The following is a 6,736-nucleotide window of genomic DNA, read 5'->3' as shown; positions in this document are numbered from 1 at the left end:
CACGTTTATTTGAGTTACAAAGGGTGAAACTGGGAGAAAACCACAATGACCAGTTTACTTCGGTATGAGTCACAGATATTAAACAAAGATAATTGGAAAAACACTATAACTACACAACAGGCTAGCAAAAATGTAAGATGAAATAAAGAAACACGTAATGTATGTATACAGTGTACGTAGTATAACCTATGTTGGGTATCTAAATAACTAAGATATACTTACATGTGGCATTAACCAAGATAAAAGTGGCACAACTAGCTTACTGAAGTATACCGTCAGTTAGGGCTGAACACATATGTTGGTTTTTAGCATTGACATCGCGATGTGCGCATGCGTGAAAGTCACATTGCAGGACGTTACGATGTTCAATTCAATTCATTTTATTTATAGTATCAATTCATAACAAGAGTATCTCAAGACACTTTACAGATTAGACCACCACTCCAGAATTTACAAGGACCCAACAGTTCCAGTAGTTTCCTCCAGAGCAAGAACAGTCCGACAGTGGCAGAGAAAAACTTCCTTTTAGGCAGAAACCTCGGTCAGACCCAGGCTCTTGGTAGGCGGTGTCTGACGGCCCGGTGGGTTAGATGAAGAGTGGCAATAAAAATAGAAAAAATTAGTAGTTTGTAGAAGTTCTTTGTAGTAGTTCATGGCATAGCAGGACGCTGCGGCATTACAAGGCACAGCAGGACGTAGCAGGACGTAGCAGGACGTTGCAGGACGTAGCAGGCACCGCAGTGTAGCAGTTGAACATGGCATCACAGAACGTGTAGCGGGACCATGGCGACAGCTGCTACCCTGATTTCGGAGCCTCTCTGATCCAAGGGACATGCTGGTGAAAATGATGTGACGTTAATACTTTTTTGCTGCTTGATAGAAAGTAACCTTTCACCGTTTTCTCCTTTACATGATTATTACCATCCGACCGTTCCCTTAAGACAGGTAGCCATGTGGGCAACGTGTGGATGTGACGTTAGTCCGACGGGGTTTGGTATGGGAAGTGAGGCCTCCGTGTGTAGAAAAGTAGCCTACGTGTGGCAACAGCTGCCTCTGACACAGTGATGTCATAGTATTGGATGGGTAGTGAGTGACGCTACAGTAGTTGGGTTTTATGTTATCCTCAAATACAACTAACCCCCTGATAATGCACATAATCACAACGTCTCCCGACCATTTCCCACCGCAGAAAAGCTGCTATCAGCCAAGCTAAAGCTAATATAGTTAGCTTAAAGAAACAAGCAGAAAGGCGCTACCAGCCAGGCTAAGCTAATATAGTTAGCTTAAAGAAACAGCAGAAAGGCGCTACCGCCCGGCTAAAGCTAAATAGTTAGCTTAAAGAAACATGCAGAAAGCTGCTACCAGCAGGCTAAAGCTATATAGTTAGCTTAAGAAACAAGCAGAAAGCTGCTACCAGCCAGGCTAAAGCTAATAAACTAGCCCAAGAACAAGAGGCATGCAGGTCTGGTCAGTTTCATCAACCGACGAGCTGGCCTCGCTAGTCGACCACAACCTGAATTTAGAGGACAGCAACATGCAGTCACTGTCATTCACGTTAACCTGGATTGATTATTATATGAATACAATGGTGTCATGCTAGTCACCAGAGTATTTTACTCCAATGTTCCCTCTCCAAAATCACTTCAGAAGAGTAAATGTTACAGGGCGGCCAACTCTCACGCATTGGCCGTGAGACACACGCATTGACTGGTTTCACACGCTCACACGCCACACCCCCGATTTCTCACGCTAAAGTGTCAACCCGGTCGGTCAAATTTCTGATAGATGAGTTTATCTATAGATTTAGCTGTTGAGCCACTTATGATCACTAGTTGTGCTTTCAGAGACTGTGAGGGGGTTCAAGAGCGCCCCCTGTCTGTGAAAGTTTCGAATTGTCGCAAACTGAGAACCTTTTTTTACGATCCATCCCATTTCCCGGCTTTAGGTATGAGCTCTGAGTATCACAGACCCGTCCGTTGCTTCGTGTCCACTCTCTCTGTAACAGAGGTGAGCAGCGCGGCTGTTAGCGTAGCACTTCAGTTCTGTTGAGTGGACCTGCTCTGCTGTGGACAGTGACGCGTTGCAACCGTGTAGTCCTGCGATAATGCGCAGCGGACAGCCGCCTCTAAACTTTGTCAGAGACCAAGACCCGAATGGGCTCTGTGTCCGTCAGACCGGTCTGAGTGAGATCCACCATATCAGCGGAGCAAAGACATGCACAGCAGACTATATTACAACTCTCCCAATCTCGGCCAACAGAGATGGGAGGAGTTATATTTTGAATGTGCACAAAGTTGTACATGAGCAGAAATCTGATGAAACACATCTGAGCTATACTATATTTATATACTATACTATCTAGCCTACTTACAATACTATATATACTATATGCAACGTTGGGCCACTATTGTGCTTCTTAAACCTCGGTGCATCTCTAAATGAACTGTAAATAATTAATTTGATTTTTGAAATGAACAATAGTCTTTTTTTTCCCAAAAAGTAAATCCAGTAAGTGGGGCCTAGAGGATGAGGGCCAAACATACTGACCTTGGCACAAAGGTTAAAGGATAAGAATTTATGTAGATCAGTGGTTCTTATTCTTTAGAATTTCAGTGTCTTAGTTGATCCCTCAACATTAATTTAACTTTGGGTCCCTTGTCCCACACAGGGACCCCTGGACCTGTTCACCACAGACCCAAATCTTCTCAGCTGTTGATAAGATTTGCTACTGTCTCTTCATGTGGTTCATTATGTTTGGCACGTTGTCTGGGTCAGTTCTTATATCATAAGAAGTTAATAATGTATATAATGTAAATGCTAAATGCCCTAAAACCTGTTGATACTACAACAATGCAAAGGTTCTTACCCTACAGTTTTGCACATATCATGTAAGACTTGATTTCTCCATTTTTTGCAAAAAAACTCTCCAGAAAGTGCCATTTAATGGTTTATTTTTTCAATTTTTTTTCCTGGGGGGCATACCCCCAGACCCCCTAGGGAGAGCCCCACCCCCCCACATATGACAAATCACATTTAAACCCTAAAGGATAAAGACCCAAAGAAATTGCTTTGTACGCGGGCAAAATATGGGTTGGCCCCCCCAAATCTCACTCAAGGTTTTGGTGAAAAGTTGGCAGCCTGATGTTAGTCACAGCGCTTACTGCTTTGGTGTTTGTAAAGCAATAAAGTTCAACAAAGAATATGAAGGTAAATATGGTGCAAATGTGGAGAGCGCGTAGATGTGAGTGAGCACTTAGAGAATATGATTTGAGAGCTTGTAGAAAAAAAATTCTGTACTTGTTCTTATTTCATTTTTTTTTTTTTCACTTCAGTCACTTTTCAGTCTGTCACTTTTGCAACACTTCTTGTGATACATTTGGTGCAAACTAAGTTGCTGGCACGCTCAAGCAGGGCTCTCAACTTTTGCAAATATCTTTTGTGATACATGAATCTATGCAAAACCGCTGTTGAGCTCCGCTGCGACCTCACGGGATCTGATCTCCAGCGAGACACGGAAGCTCCAGACCCGATAGCAGCGGCACAACCCCCCATGAGCCCACCTCCAGTGTTGGGGGAATAGCAAGCTAGCGTTAGCGAACTAACCAACAGCAGCCGCTTAAATAAAAATGTAATTTAAAAGGCCGCATTATACCCATTGATGTCCGTTCGTGGCTGCAAGACCTGGAGCTCACCGCCAGTGTTTCAGTTTGACTGTTTTAAAGTGTTAGGATAATTAAAATGTATTTATTTATAAGCGGGGTTAGTTTGCTACGCTAGCTTGCTATCCACCAACACTAGTGGTGAGCGGGTCTGAAGCTATCCATGTCCGTCTGCAGCTGCAGGACCTGGAGCTCACCGCCAGTGTTTCAGTTTGACTGTTAAAAAGTGTTGAGATAATTAAAAAGTATTTGTTTGGAAGCAGGCTGGCTGCTAGTTAGCTAACGCTAGCTTCCATGCTACATAAATAAGACGTAGCTGTCCCTCACAAAAAAACACAGGTAAAATTAAAAAACACTGCATAAGCTTTGTACTGTGTGTTCATTTAAATATAGGTACACCTACATGTAGGGTGACGAGATTGCAATATAAGCCTGTATATTAATATTAGGACTATCCATATGTCAAGGGTGTATTAGGCGGTGCAGTACAGCCCGATCCAGCAGAGGAGAGTTCTAGCCCAACCAGGCTCCTCTCTTTACATTGTAAGCCTCACTGGGTGTCCAAACTAAAATGATAAGAGGCAACTTGGTAGACTCCTTACTGATGTTTATATCTGTGCTCACAATGCCCTTTTTTTTTAAAACACCAGCCAATCACAAGTGTTACATGTGAATAATCAATGTGTGAGTAATCAGGGAGCTCAAATAAAAGATAGTTGCAAGGTCTCCCAAATGTTTAACTTTACAACCCGTAAGCTGTTGGAACCTTGGTTGCCACAGGTTCCCAAATCTCCCCACAAAATGTCAATCACATATTTTCCAGCCCATGATTGTTATCAGCAGAGCAGAGTGGCGCAGCGGAAGCGTGCTGGGCCCATAACCCAGAGGTCGATGGATCAAAACCATCCTCTGCTAATTCCTGTGCCACAGCAGTATATTTCCTGTCTGTTGATGTTTAACAAAGCCTCTGATGTTGCAAGTGTCTGAAGTGAAACGTCTCTCCACCTGCTGAAGAGTAAACTTATTCCTGCTATAACACCCATAAAAACTGCAGTGTAATACAGTTTATTACTGCTACACCCATAAAAACTGGAATGTAATACTGTAAATATACTAACTACAGGTAATAAATACTGTAATGGCTGTGAAATATGTACGTTAAAGTGCTTGTTGTGTTTTTACCAGCTCTTTTAAAGACTCTACCATAATACCTGCTGGAGATGCCAGGTCCTCATACATGTAAAGCATGAGCTCTACCACTGAGCTACATCCCCTGAAGATTTTGAAATTCTTTGGACTTTTTTCTGAGATAGACTTAGACTTATCTTTATTAATCCTTTTGGGATGACTCTTGCAAAGGAAATTGAAATATGCGGTGGCTGGAAATCAAACCTGGGCAAAATGCTTGCAATGCTATGGTATAAATCATAGTTGAAAAGTAACACACCTGTTGCCTTTCTGCTGGACAATACAACGTTCACTGCAAATCTTGTAACACAGATTGATAAGAAATACATTGGGAGACTGGTTGCTTCCAGTACCTATGAGATAAGACAATATTGTTTATGAAAGCACATCTGCGGGTTTGGTATACTCTGATGTGTCATTGGTTTGGTACCACTCTTAAAAAACACTGCTCGTTGTCGGCAGGATTCAAACCTGCGCGGGGAGACCCCAATGGATTTCTAGTCCATCGCCTTAACCACTCGGCCACAACAACATGATAAGCTGAGCTATGACTGTTTGCAGAAATGTTCATGTAGCACCTCAACACACCATATAATGCCTAAGCTGCACTTGCAAAATAGCAGGGTGTTCAAATACTTATTTTCCTCACTGTAAGATTCCTATACATTGTGTATGGTAGCCTTTACAATGTTGTTTATTCTTTTATTACCACACACACATTCATAGCAGAGCTGCCCCCCCATGTTTATACTGATGATTGATTGTAATAAAGCAGTAACAGAGAGTTGTCTCCGTCTGTGTTTTAACAGACACACCTGGGCCGAAGTTGGAAACCAGAATCAGCTTTAAATCCAGTTCTAATCTAGTCCTCACTAAATTTCAAATAATTTCCCTGGAGTTACCATTACAAAATTTAATCTAATTAAATTGGAACATACACAGACTTCTCACAAAATCACACTTGAATTCATATCTTGCTACTCGGTCAGAATCTTATTAACCTGGAGTCCCAGTCTCTGTCAATATAAATAGGCTATATGTTTATATATGTTTTAGGCCTATTGGCAGACGGCCATTTAAAATGTAGGCAATGGCATATAAAGAATAAAGAATAAAGAGTCTTTTCTCCATGTCTACTGTAGTTTCTCAGTGTGCTCTCTAGTAACATCTGTCTGGCCCAGGTAGCTTTGTCATTCATAAGGCTACTTTTACTTTCATATTTTAATTATATTGCTAAGCCTGTACTTTGGTACTTTTACTTGAGTAAAGAAGTTAAATCAGTACTTCTACTTTTACCAGAGTATTTGTTAACACAATTATCTCTTCTTCTACTTGAGCACGGGCAGTGAGTACTTTTGCCATCTCTGACGGCCTCTGTATTGTTCTGTTTAGAGTATGTATATATGTTGTGTGTATGGACTAGTCCATTTTAGTTAACAAACCCTTGCAAGACTTTTAAAGGTTCCATGGTGTAATGGTTAGCACTCTGGACTCTGAATCCAGCGATCTGAGTTCAAATCTCAGTGGAACCTGGTTTTTAAGCCACACCACAGGTAAAAAAGATCAACCTTTCAACTTTCCACATCTAGTTTACAGTAAGCTAACAGGTTTAACTGTGTAATATTCACACTGGCAGTGAGAACCACTGTAGAAATTATTATCTTGGTCAATGTTGTTTTCAATATCTTGTGGTTTATGTTCTGTGTATTTGAAAGTTTGAAAGTTCAGTTGATTATATGTAACAGATAAGTTTCTGTCCAAGTTTGCCATGATCATTGTGTTTGATACGTCTAATTCAGTTTGTATGCAGTTACCTTATGTAGGCCTATGTTGCTCTTGATTCATTCCTTCTTCAAACTTATCCAGCTCGGTGATGTCCCTGATGAGAA

General features: G+C 41.5%; 2 non-coding genes across 2 annotated transcripts; one reads left to right on the top strand and one right to left on the bottom strand.

Annotated features, from left to right (window-relative positions):
* Positions 1-5,297: 5,297 nt before the first annotated feature.
* trnas-aga (transfer RNA serine (anticodon AGA)) lies at positions 5,298-5,379 on the bottom strand. Its single transcript has one exon. It is a non-coding gene; the product is annotated as a tRNA-Ser (tRNA).
* Positions 5,380-6,307: 928 nt separating this feature from the next.
* Positions 6,308-6,379, top strand: trnaq-cug (transfer RNA glutamine (anticodon CUG)). Its single transcript has one exon. It is a non-coding gene; the product is annotated as a tRNA-Gln (tRNA).
* Positions 6,380-6,736: the final 357 nt, after the last annotated feature.

Source organism: Etheostoma spectabile, unplaced genomic scaffold, assembly GCF_008692095.1.
Source record: "Etheostoma spectabile isolate EspeVRDwgs_2016 unplaced genomic scaffold, UIUC_Espe_1.0 scaffold00018814, whole genome shotgun sequence".
Classification (NCBI taxonomy): domain Eukaryota; kingdom Metazoa; phylum Chordata; class Actinopteri; order Perciformes; family Percidae; genus Etheostoma; species Etheostoma spectabile.
This window is presented reverse-complemented; position numbering and strand designations above follow the sequence as displayed.